Source organism: Astyanax mexicanus, unplaced genomic scaffold, assembly GCF_023375975.1.
Source record: "Astyanax mexicanus isolate ESR-SI-001 unplaced genomic scaffold, AstMex3_surface scaffold_41, whole genome shotgun sequence".
Classification (NCBI taxonomy): domain Eukaryota; kingdom Metazoa; phylum Chordata; class Actinopteri; order Characiformes; family Acestrorhamphidae; genus Astyanax; species Astyanax mexicanus.
In genome coordinates this window covers 93,036-106,234 of record NW_026040051.1, presented here as the reverse complement: position 1 = coordinate 106,234, position 13,199 = coordinate 93,036, and the positions used below count along the sequence as shown (strand labels likewise).

General features: G+C 48.0%; 1 protein-coding gene across 1 annotated transcript in view; it reads right to left on the bottom strand.

Moving 5' to 3' along the window:
- LOC103038855 (protein kinase C-binding protein NELL1) overlaps positions 1-13,199 on the bottom strand; it is a gene marked incomplete at its 5' end in the record, with an annotated part of 349,348 nt that overhangs the window by 260,446 nt on the left and 75,703 nt on the right. The gene's annotated exons all lie outside the window — the stretch shown is intronic.

The window sequence follows — 13,199 nt, the reverse complement described above, 5'->3', positions numbered from 1 at the left end:
ACTCTACCACACTCTACCCTCACTCTACCACACTCTACCCTCACTCTACCACACTCTACCCTCACTCTACCTCACTGTACCATGCTCTACCCTCACTCTACCCTCACTCTACCTCACTGTACCATGCTCTACCCTCACTCTACCCTCACGCTACTCTCACCCTACCTCACTCTACCTCACTCTCCCCTCACTCTCCCCTCACTCTACCCTCACTCTACCCTCACTCTACCACACTCTACCCTCACTCTACCCTCACTTTACCACACTCTACCCTCACTCTACCACACTCTACCTTCACTCTACCACACTCTACCCTCACTCTACCCTCACTGTACCCTCACTCCACCACACTCTACCCTCACTCTACCACACTCTACCCTCACTCTACCCTCACTCTACCACACTCTACCCTCACTCTACCCTCACTCCACCACACTCTACCCTCACTCTACCACACTCTACCCTCACTCTACCACACTCTACCCTCACTCTCCCACACTCTACCACACTCTACCCTCACTCTACCCTCACTCTACCACACTCTACCCTCACTCTACCCTCACTCTACCCTCACTCTACCCTCACTCTACCCTCACTCTACCACACTCTACCCTCACTCTACCCTCACTCTACCTCACTGTACCATGCTCTACCCTCACTCTACCTCACTGTACCATGCTCTACCCTCACTCTACCCTCACGCTACTCTCACCCTACCTCACTCTACCTCACTTTCCCTCACTCTACCCTCACTCTCCCCTCACTCTACCCTAACTCTACCCTCACTCTACCACACTCTACCCTCACTCTACCCTCACTCTACCACACTCTACCCTCACTCTACCACACTCTACCTTCACTCTACCCTCACTCTACCCTCACTGTACCCTCACTCCACCACACTCTACCCTCACTCTACCACACTCTACCCTCACTCTACCCTCACTCCACCACACTCTACCCTCACTCTACCACACTCTACCCTCACTCTACGACACTCTACCCTCACTCTCTCACACTCTACCACACTCTACCCTCACTCTACCACACTCTACCCTCACTCTACCACACTCTACCCTCACTCTACCCTCACTCTACCACACTCTACCCTCACTCTACCCTCACTCTACCACTCTCTACCCTCACTCTATCGTCACTCTACCACACTCTACCCTCACTCTACCCTCACTCCACCACACTCTACCCTCACTCTACCACACTCTACCACACTCTACTCTCACTCTGCTACTCACTCTACCCTCACTCTACCACACTCTACCCTCACTCTACCACACTCTACCCTCACTCTACCCTCACTCTACCCTCACTCTACCACACTCTACCCTCACTCTACCCTCACTCTACCCTCACTCTACCACACTCTACCCTCACTCTACCCTCACTCTACCACACTCTACCCTCACTCTACCCTCACTCTACCCTCACTCTACCACTCTACCACACTCTACCGTCACTCTACCACACTCTACCCTCACTCTACCCTCACTCCACCACACTCTACCCTCACTCTACCACACTCTACCCTCACTCTACCACACTCTACCCTCACTCTGCTACTCACTCTACCCTCACTCTACCTTCACTCTACCCTCACTCTACCCTCACTCTGCTACTCACTCTACCCTCACTCTACCCTCACTCTACCACACTCTACCCTCACTCTACCACACTCTACCCTCACTCTACCCTCACTCCACCACACTCTGCTACTCACTCTATCCTCACTCTACCACACTCTCCCGTCACTCTACCACACTCTACCCTCACTCTACCCTCACTCTACCACTCACTCTACCCTCACTCTACCCTCACTCTACTCTCACTCTACCCTCACTCTACCCTCACTCTACCCACACTCTACCCTCACTCTACCCACACTCTACCACACTCCACCCTCACTCCACCCTCACTCTATCCTCACTCTATCCTCACTATACCCTCACTCCACCACACTCTACCACACTCTACCACACTCTACCCTCACTCTACCACTCTCTACCCTCACTCTATCGTCACTCTACCACACTCTACCCTCACTCTACCCTCACTCCACCACACTCTACCCTCACTCTACCACACTCTACCCTCACTCTACCACACTCTACCCTCACTCTGCTACTCACTCTACCCTCACTCTACCCTCACTCTACCACACTCTACCCTCACTCTACCACACTCTACCCTCACTCTACCACACTCTACCCTCACTCTACCACACTCTACCCTCACTCTACCCTCACTCTACCACACTCTACCCTCACTCTCCCACACTCTACCCTCACTCTACCACACTCTACCCTCACTCTTCCACACTCTACCCTCACTCTACCCTCACTCTACCACACTCTACCCTCACTCTACCACACTCTACCCTCACTCTACCCTCACTCTACCCTCACTCTACCACTCTCTACCCTCACTCTACCACACTCTACCCTCACTCTACCTTCACTCTACCACTCTCTACCCTCACTCTACCCTCACTCTACCACTCTACCCTCACTCTACCGTCACTCTACCACACTCTACCCTCACTCTACCCTCACTCCACCACACTCTACCCTCACTCTACCCTCACTCTGCCACACTCTACCCTCACTCTACCCTCACTCTGCTACTCACTCTACCCTCACTCTACCTTCACTCTACCCTCACTCTACCCTCACTCTGCTACTCACTCTACCCTCACTCTACCCTCACTCAACCACACTCTACCACACTCTACCCTCACTCTACCCTCACTCCACCACACTCTGCTACTCACGCTATCCTCACTCTACCCTCACTCTACCACACTCTCCCCTCACTCTACCACACTCTACCCTCACTCTACTCTCACTCTACCACTCACTCTACCCTCACTCTACCCTCACTCTACCACACTCTACCCTCACTCTACCCTCACTCCACCCTCACTCTACCACTCACTCTACCCTCACTCTACCACTCACTCTACCCTCACTCTACCCTCACTCTACCACACTCTACCCTCACTCTACCCTCACTCCACCCTCACTCTACCACTCTACCACACTCTACCACACTCTACCCTCACTCTACCCACACTCTACCACACTCCACCCTCACTCCACCCTCACTCTACCACACTCTATCCTCACTCTACCCTCACTCCACCACACTCTACCACACTCTACCCTCACTCTACCACACTCTAGCTCACTCTGCCCTCACTTTACCACACTCTACCTCACTCTACCATGCTCTACACTCACTCTACCCTCACTCTACCCTCACTCTACCTCACTGTACCATGCTCTACCCTCACTCTACCTCACTCTACCATGCTCTACACTCACTCTACCCTCACTCTACCTCACTGTACCATGCTCTACACTCACTCTACCCTCACTCTACCTCACTGTACCATGCTCTACCCTCACTCTACCCTCACTCTCCCCTCACTACACTTAGTGCAGTTTCTGCAGGATGAACATCGTCACAAATCAGGTAAACTTAAATGAGTTCTAAAAGAAGGCTGATTATTTTTCCTTATATCAGAAGAATTAGAAGCTCTTTAGGTGGATTTCACACAGTTGGCCAGACTTTACTCAGGCAGTGTTTGTAGTGCTGAGAGGTGCAGAGTTTGCTGTGAGCCTGAAGAACTGAAAAAGGTTGTTTTGACTGTGAAAAATAGTTCAGTCCTTCTTGGTCAAATTCAGAAGCATGTTTAAAGCCCTTTTAGTGGAACTACAAACCATGTAAGCAAATTATGTTCTGAACCACGGTTTGTGGATCATAATGGGTTTAAAAGTCTGAAAGGTCTGCAAGCTACCTTTTAAAATTATATATTTTGTTAACTTTTATTATAGTGTAGTTCTCATATCAGCAGCTAGTTTGATAAACAAACTACTTTTCACTACCAGAGTAGAAGCATCTCTTATTATCGTTAATTAACTCCTGAAGACAGAGCTCTTTAAAGAGCACTTACTCTCCTAACACCTCTAACTAACTACCTTCTACTACCAGATCAGGAGAATCTCTCACTATCTTTAATAAACTCCTGAAGACAGAGCTCTTCAAAGAGCACTTACTCTCCTAACACCTCTAACTAACTACCTTCTACTACCAGATCAGGAGAATCTCTCACTATCTTTAATAAACTCCTGAAGACAGAGCTCTTCAAAGAGCACTTACTCTCCTAACACCTCTAACACACTAACTACCTTCTACTACCAGATCAGGATCTTTAATAAACTCCTGAAGACAGAGCTCTTTAAACACCTCTAACTAAGTAACTACTTCTAACCTCATTCCCCTCTTCCCCTCCTTTACTCCTCTATGCACTATTCCCCTTTGGCCTCCTTGGCTCTGCAGTGCTGTGATAGTGAAGTTTAGTCTACACATTGTGTGCATACATTATAATCGATCTATTATTTTGCATATATACATTGTATTCAGGCCTCGTCTCTCTTTAATCCAGCCTTTCTGGTGCACCAGTATGTACAGGACGAGGAACACGATTGGCTGAGAAGATCTTTATTAATCTGGTTTATTTCACGACTGCAGTCCTCTCGACCGCGGCATGCATGACTGATCCTGCTTTAATAGAACAGAAATGGTATGTTTTTTACGCACGTCCTCGTGTGTGCTCGTGACATTGAGCAGATTGCATAGGTCAGTGCAATCACAGAACGACAACTGTGTCTCAACCTCCTCTAAAAATAAAGTAAACATACTGTACGTGGAACAAAGCCAGCATGGAGAAACGGGGCCTCGTCTCCTTCATTATTAACGGTCCTTTCTACAGGTATTACTGACGTTCAGTTATACACTCAGTTGTGTCACAGGCAGATACAGGGCCTTACAAAAGTAGTCTGCTCCCTTTTTTAACCTTTTGCCACATTTCAGGCTTCAAACATAAAGATATATGATTGTAACAAGTTGGACATAATCATGAAGTGAAACTTAATTTATTGGATATTTTAACGTTTTTTTAGAAAACTCTCTCTAATAGGAGCTTTTTTGTTGTTGGTGAAGAAGGAGACATTTATACACATATCAGTGAGCGCATGTGAGGCGGCGTTTCAGGGACAGATTTGTTTACATTACACACAGATACAGATTACGTAAAAATAACTAAATCCACTCTGAGCAAAAAATCTGATTTGAGCAATGTAATGTGAACGTAGCCTTTGATACAGGGTTACAGTGCTATGAGTTCACATGTATCAGAGGAAGAATGTGCACATCACTAGATAGATAGATAGATAGATAGATACTTTATTGATCCCCGGGGGGGAATTCTTGACAGGGGGAGTCCTAATGAGTGGGTTGGGTAATTGGCTGTGTAAATTGGGGAGAAAATGGGAAAAATTAGAAATAAAAAAAGGAAAAAAGCATATATAACCTCTCTTCTTCATCTATAATGTCTACCCTCAAATATTATTAAAAACCACATATTCACAATAGGCTCTTATTATATTTAAGTGTTTACATACATCATTCAAGTCATTAAAAAAAGAGGAAATCATTTTTATATGGACTTTTATTATGAGAGCGCCGCTATTGCAATATCTGGCAGTGTAATTGTAGTTTGTATTACAGAGATATAATGACCTTCTCAAAACTACGCCCCCCCCCCCCCACCTCTCACCACAGCCTTATTATCCTGGATGCTGCAGCAGAGCGCAGGCTGGCTAATGTTCTTCATTTCAGCCTCTTTCACGGGTTGATGCATTTTTAACAGCGATGCTGGATAGGTGAGGAGTTCCCCACTGAGAGGGTCAGAGCGTGTACACACACACACACACACACACACTCCTCTCTGTCACACTCTCTTTGTTATCTAATGACAGAGCAGAAGCTTCATGGCTTTAACCCTTTGAAGTTCCAGGCCTGTACTGAACCCCGGCTGTAATTTCATCAGACTGATACCTCCATTAAACTGCTGCAGAAACTGTGAGAGATTTTAATTATGATCTGAGTTTGATGGACAGTTTTTATTGTGTGTAGAAAGAAAATAATATTAGTCAGTTTCGTGTTTTGGTATTTGTGTGCATTGTTCTCAGACTGAAAATAGAACAAACACAGAAAGATGAGGAAGATCAAGGAGAAGAGAAAAAGAGGGAGCAGTGAAAGAGTGAAATGTACAAAAAAATAAATCGTACTTAACCGATCGCTATCAGTTTGTGAGGATAAATGATATGTCTTCCAGTTATACCAAGGTAAGATATGGAATTCCACAAGGCTCTATATTAGGACCGTTATTATTTACATTATATATGCTCCCACTGGGCAAAGTTATTAGAAAACATGATGTGAATTTTCATTGTTATGCGGATGACACTCAGCTCTTCATATCAGCCAAACCTGATGACAGAGTGAGATTAAAGAAAATCGAGGATTGTGTAGAAGATGTAAAATCATGGATGTCGCACAACTTCCTCCTATTAAATAGTGATAAAACAGAAGTTCTCCTATTAGGCCCCAAAGCTGCTAGAAATAAATTATCAGACTTAATGCTAAATCTGGCTGACTTCTCAGCCACCCCTGGTTCAGCAGCTAAAAACCTTGGAGTTATCATAGATTCAGATCTAGCATTCGATAAACACATATCTAATGTTACTAGAACAGCTTTTCTACACCTCCGTAATATTGCCAAGCTAAGAAATGCCCTATCACTGCATGACGCAGAAAAATTAGTACATGCCTTTATTACCTCAAGGCTAGATTATTGTAATGCGCTACTGTCTGGATGTTCCGGCAGTAACTTAAATAAACTTCAGCTAGTTCAAAATGCTGCAGCCAGGGTCCTTACTAAAACTAGAAAATTTGACCATATTAGTCCAGTACTATCAGCACTGCACTGGCTTCCAGTCAAATTCCGCATAGACTATAAAATTCTCCTGTTAACGTATAAAGCCCTACACGGACTCGCTCCTGAGTATTTACAAGACCTCATCTCCTGTTATGAACCACCGCGATTACTTAGATCTCAGGGTGCTGGTTTATTAGTAGTTCCTAAAATTCAGAGGAGCTCTGCAGGAGGAAGAGCTTTCTCTTATAAAGCGCCTCAACTCTGGAATAATCTCCCCGAATATGTTCGGGACTCAGACACAGTCTCAATCTTTAAGTCTAGACTGAAAACTTACTTGTTTAGTTTAGCTTTTGGTAATTAATGTTTTTCCCTTTAGATAAGGCTGCAGATTCAGGGGTTCATGGACAGAGGAAATTGTGGTAAACTGAGATGCTGGTGCTGTTGTTCTCCCACTGCACACGGTCACTCAGGTTTGTGGACGGTGGAGTGGGTGGATGCCAGTGTTTCAGGGAGCCTCCATGTCTATGTTACCTTCTGGCTCTCTGCCTTTAGTTAGGCTGTTTTATTCAGTTCTGCCGGAGTCATTAGCCACACTCTGATAATGTTTTAATATTCTCTGTTTTACATAAATCCAGTCAAAACTAATTCCATCTCTCTGCCTTCCTCCGAGTTACTGACTGCCCACCTGTCTGACCCGATACTGATGGATGTTGGACCCTCAGGCTCTCATGTCCTCTGTCTGGCCAGACTGGAAGTTTCTGAAGTCAGCTCTTCTCCACCACCACCACAGATCAGCTGCTCATCATCCATCTTACTCTATAAGCCATTAGTGGAGCTGCTATACACCTGAATATATAAAACCTATATGGATGTATAAAAGACTTTTTAAATTTTAATTTAAAAGCCATTTGACCAGTGGTAGGATGGTCCCCCCTTTAATGTGAGTCTTGGTCCTCCCAAGGTTTCTTCCTCCTCCTGCAGCTCTGAGGGAGTTTTTCACTGGGGGTTCTGTATTCTGTATTTTCTATGTTTAATGTTTTGCCTGATTCTTTGTCCTGTAATCATGTTTCTGTAAAGCTGCTTTGTGCCAACACCTGTTGTAAAAAGCGCTATACAAACTAGATTGCAGTTCCTGCAGAAACTGCGAGTGTGATTGCAGTGCTGGCTGGTATCTGCTAAGGTGTTGCTAAGGTGTTGCTATGGTATCCGGGGTGGTTGCTAAGATGTTGCTAGGCGGTTGCTAAGGTGTTGCTATGGTATCTGGGGTGGTTGCTAAGGTGTTGCTAGGTGGTTACTAGGTGGTTGCTAAGGTGTTGCTAGGCGGTTGCTAAGGTGTTGCTAGGCGGTTGCTAAGGTGTTGCTATGGTATTTGGGGTGGTTGCTAAGGTGTTGCTAGGTGGTTGCTAGGTGGTTGCTAAGGTGTTGCTAGGCGTTTGCTAAGGTGTTGCTATGGTATCCGGGGTGGTTGCTAAGGTGTTGCTAGGTGGTTGCTAGGGTGTTGCTAGGCGGTTGCTAAGGTGTTGCTATGGTATGTTTGGTGGTTGCTAAGGTGTTGCTACGTGGTTGCTAGGTGGTTGCTAGGGTGTTGCTAGGCGGTTGCTAAGGTGTTGCTATGGTATCCGGGGTGGTTGCTAAGGTGTTGCTAGGTGGTTGCTAGGTGGTTGCTAGGGTGTTGCTAGGCGGTTGCTAAGGTGTTGCTATGGTATCCGGGGTGGTTGCTAAGGTGTTGCTAGGTGGTTGCTAGGTGGTTGCTAGGTGGTTGCTAGGGTGTTGCTAGGCGGTTGCTAAGTGGTTGCTAGGGTGTTGCTAGGCGGTTGCTAAGGTGTTGCTATGGTATCCGGGGTGGTTGCTAAGGTGTTGCTAAGTGGTTGCTAGGTGGTTGCTAGGGTGTTGCTAGGCGGTTGCTAAGTGGTTGCTAGGGTGTTGCTAGGCGGTTGCTAAGGTGTTGCTATGGTATCCGGGGTGGTTGCTAAGGTGTTGCTAGGTGGTTGCTAGGTGGTTGCTAAGGTGTTGCTAGGCGGTTGCTAAGGTGTTGCTATGGTATTTGGGGTGGTTGCTAAGGTGTTGCTAGGTGGTTGCTAGGTGGTTGCTAAGGTGTTGCTAGGCGGTTGCTAAGGTGTTGCTATGGTATCCGGGGTGGTTGCTAAGGTGTTGCTAGGTGGTTGCTAGGTGGTTGCTAAGGTGTTGCTAGGCGGTTGCTAAGGTGTTGCTATGGTATCCGGGGTGGTTGCTAAGGTGTTGCTAGGTGGTTGCTAGGTGGTTGCTAGGGTGTTGCTAGGCGGTTGCTAAGGTGTTGCTATGGTATCCGGGGTGGTTGCTAAGGTGTTGCTAGGTGGTTGCTAGGGTGTTGCTAGGCGGTTGCTAAGGTGTTGCTATGGTATCCGGGGTGGTTGCTAAGGTGTTGCTAGGTGGTTGCTAGGGTGTTGCTAGGCGGTTGCTAAGGTGTTGCTATGGTATCCGGGGTGGTTGCTAAGGTGTTGCTAGGTGGTTGCTAGGTGGTTGCTAAGGTGTTGCTAGGCGGTTGCTAAGGTGTTGCTATGGTATCCGGGGTGGTTGCTAAGGTGTTGCTAGGTGTTTGCTAAGGTGTTGCTAGGCGGTTGCTAAGGTGTTGCTATGGTATCCGGGGTGGTTGCTAAGGTGTTGCTAGGTGGTTGCTAGGGTGTTGCTAGGCGGTTGCTAAGGTGTTGCTATGGTATCCGGGGTGGTTGCTAAGGTGTTGCTAGGTGGTTGCTAGGGTGTTGCTAGGCGGTTGCTAAGGTGTTGCTATGGTATCCGGGGTGGTTGCTAAGGTGTTGCTAGGTGGTTGCTAAGTGGTTGCTAGGGTGTTGCTAGGCGGTTGCTAAGGTGTTGCTATGGTATCCGGGGTGGTTGCTAAGGTGTTGCTAGGTGGTTGCTAGGTGGTTGCTAAGGTGTTGCTAGGCGGTTGCTAAGGTGTTGCTATGGTATCCGTGGTGGTTGCTAAGGTGTTGCTAGGTGTTTGCTAGGTGGTTGCTAAGGTGTTGCTAGGCGGTTGCTAAGGTGTTGCTATGGTATCCGGGGTGGTTGCTAAGGTGTTGCTAGGTGGTTGCTAGGTGGTTGCTAAGGTGTTGCTAGGCGGTTGCTAAGGTGTTGCTATGGTATTTGGGGTGGTTGCTAAGGTGTTGCTAGGTGGTTGCTAGGTGGTTGCTAAGGTGTTGCTAGGCGGTTGCTAAGGTGTTGCTATGGTATCCAGGGTGGTTGCTAAGGTGTTGCTAGGTGTTTGCTAGGTGGTTGCTAAGGTGTTGCTAGGCGGTTGCTAAGGTGTTGCTATGGTATCCTGGGTGGTTGCTAAGGTGTTGCTAGGTGGTTGCTAGGGTGTTGCTAGGCGGTTGCTAAGGTGTTGCTATGGTATCCGGGGTGGTTGCTAAGGTGTTGCTATGGTATCCGGGGTGGTTGCTAAGGTGTTGCTAGGTGGTTGCTAAGGTGTTGCTAGGCGGTTGCTAAGGTGTTGCTATGGTATCTGGGGTGGTTGCTAAGGTGTTGCTAGGTGGTTGCTAGGTGGTTGCTAGGGTGTTGCTAGGCGGTTGCTAAGGTGTTGCTATGGTATCCGGGGTGGTTGCTAAGGTGTTGCTAGGTGGTTGCTAGGTGGTTGCTAGGGTGTTGCTAGGCGGTTACTAAGGTGTTGCTATGGTATCCGGGGTGGTTGCTAAGGTGTTGCTAGGTGGTTGCTAGGTGGTTGCTAGGGTGTTGCTAGGCGGTTGCTAGGTGGTTGCTAAGGTGTTGCTATGGTATCCGGGGTGGTTGCTAAGGTGTTGCTAGGTGGTTGCTAGGTGGTTGCTAGGGTGTTGCTAGGCGGTTGCTAAGGTGTTGCTATGGTATCCGGGGTGGTTGCTAAGGTGTTGCTAAGTGGTTGGTAGGTGGTTGCTAAGGTGTTGCTAGGCGGTTGCTAAGGTGTTGCTATGGTATCTGGGGTGGTTACTAAGGTGTTGCTAGGTGGTTGCTAGGGGGTTGCTAAGGTGTTGCCAGGCGGTTGCTAAGGTGTTGCTATGGTATCTGGGGTGGTTGCTAAGGTGTTGCTAGGTGGTTGCTAGGTGGTTGCTAGGGTGTTGCTAGGCGGTTGCTAAGGTGTTGCTATGGTATCCGGGATGGTTGCCAAGGTGTTGCTAGGTGGTTGCTAGGTGGTTGCTAGGGTGTTGCTAGGCGGTTGCTAAGGTGTTGCTATGGTATCCGGGGTGGTTGCTATGGTGTTTCTAGGTGGTTGCTAGGTGATGTATATGCATCAATTAGATTAAATGGTGTTTGCACGTTGCTACGCAACGTGCAAATACATCAATCAGCTATGCACGCTAGGTTGCTCTGGCCGTTCGGGGGTGTCCAAACTTTTGACCCGTGGCTCCATTACACACAGTACTGGGGGGCCGGGGTGTCCAAACTTTTGACCCATGGCTCCATTACACACAGTACTGGGGGGGGGCCGGGGTGTCCAAACTTTTGACCTAACGCTGATTTATCCCATAGCTGCTCCATACACTCACAGTACTGGAGTTCTAGCTACCTGTCCTTCGATCTAGCTGCCGTCCTCCGATTGGCCCCATTCATTCCAATGGGGCCACTTCGTACGACATTCGTACGAAATCCGTACGTCGTAACTTTTCGTAACGCATATTTTCGGAAAGAGCTCAATAAGTTCTACAGGTCCTCAATTGGTTTCATCTTCGTATTTCAAAAATTGCGACGTCCACGGGCGTGCAAAGTTCTGCCCATTCATTTTCAATGGTCAAAAAAACGCGTACTTACGAAGTTTTTACGAAAAACGTAAGTCCGATCGGAAAGCTGTATACAAGCCCACCATTCCCGATATGGACGCACGTTTTCTCTTTTGAACGAAGTCGATATTTCGAAAACTGCGGCACTAGTTAACCGGACAAAAAACAGGTGGAATAATAATAATAATAATAATAATAATAATAATAACTAGATTGCAGTTCCTACAGAAACTGCGAGTGTGATTGCAGTGCTGGCTGGTATCTGCTATGGTGTTGCTAAGGTGTTGCTAAGTGGTTGCTAAGGTGTGGCTATGGTATCCGGGGTGGTTGCTAAGGTGTTGCTAAGTGGTTGCTAGGTGGTTGCTAAGGTGTTGCTAGGCGGTTGCTAAGGTGTTGCTATGGTATCTGGGGTGGTTGCTAAGGTGTTGCTAGGTGGTTGCTAAGGTGTTGCTAGGCGGTTGCTAAGGTGTTGCTATGGTATCCAGGGTGGTTGCTAAGGTGTTGCTAGGTGGTTGCTAGGTGGTTGCTAAGGTGTTGCTAGGCGGTTGCTAAGGTGTTGCTATGGTATCCGGGGTGGTTGCTAAGGTGTTGCTAGGTGGTTGCTAGGTGGTTGCTAAGGTGTTGCTAGGCGGTTGCTAAGGTGTTGCTATGGTATCCGGGGTGGTTGCTAAGGTGTTGCTAGGTGGTTGCTAGGGTGTTGCTATGGTATCCGGGGTGGTTGCTAAGGTGTTGCTAGGTGGTTGCTAGGTGGTTGCTAGGGTGTTGCTAGGCGGTTGCTAAGGTGTTGCTATGGTATCCGGGGTGGTTGCTAAGGTGTTGTTAGGTGGTTGCTAAGGTGTTGCTAGGCGGTTGCTAAGGTGTTGCTATGGTATCCGGGGTGGTTGCTAAGGTGTTGCTAGGTGGTTGCTAAGGTGTTGCTAGGCGGTTGCTAAGGTGTTGCTATGGTATCCGGGGTGGTTGCTAAGGTGTTGCTAGGTGGTTGCTAGGGTGTTGCTAGGCGGTTGCTAAGGTGTTGCTATGGTATCCGGGGTGGTTGCTAAGGTGTTGCTAGGTGGTTGCTAGGGTGTTGCTAGGCGGTTGCTAAGGTGTTGCTATGGTATCCGGGGTGGTTGCTAAGGTGTTGCTAGGTGGTTGCTAGGTGGTTGCTAGGGTGTTGCTAGGCGGTTGCTAAGGTGTTGCTATGGTATCCGGGGTGGTTGCTAAGGTGTTGCTAGGTGGTTGCTAGGTGGTTGCTAGGGTGTTGCTAGGCGGTTGCTAAGGTGTTGCTATGGTATCCGGGGTGGTTGCTAAGGTGTTGCTAGGTGGTTGCTAGGTGGTTGCTAGGGTGTTGCTAGGCGGTTGCTAAGGTGTTGCTATGGTATCCGGGGTGGTTGCTAAGGTGTTGCTAGGTGGTTGCTAGGTGGTTGCTAGGGTGTTGCTAGGCGGTTGCTAAGGTGTTGCTATGGTATCCGGGGTGTTTGCTAAGGTGTTGCTAGGTGGTTGCTAGGTGGTTGCTAGGGTGTTGCTAGGCGGTTGCTAAGGTGTTGCTATGGTATCCGGGGTGGTTGCTAAGGTGTTGCTAGGTGGTTGCTAGGTGGTTGCTAGGGTGTTGCTAGGGGGTTGCTAAGGTGTTGCTATGGTATCTGGGGTGGTTGCTAAGGTGTTGCTAGATGGTTGCTAGGTGGTTGCTATGGTGT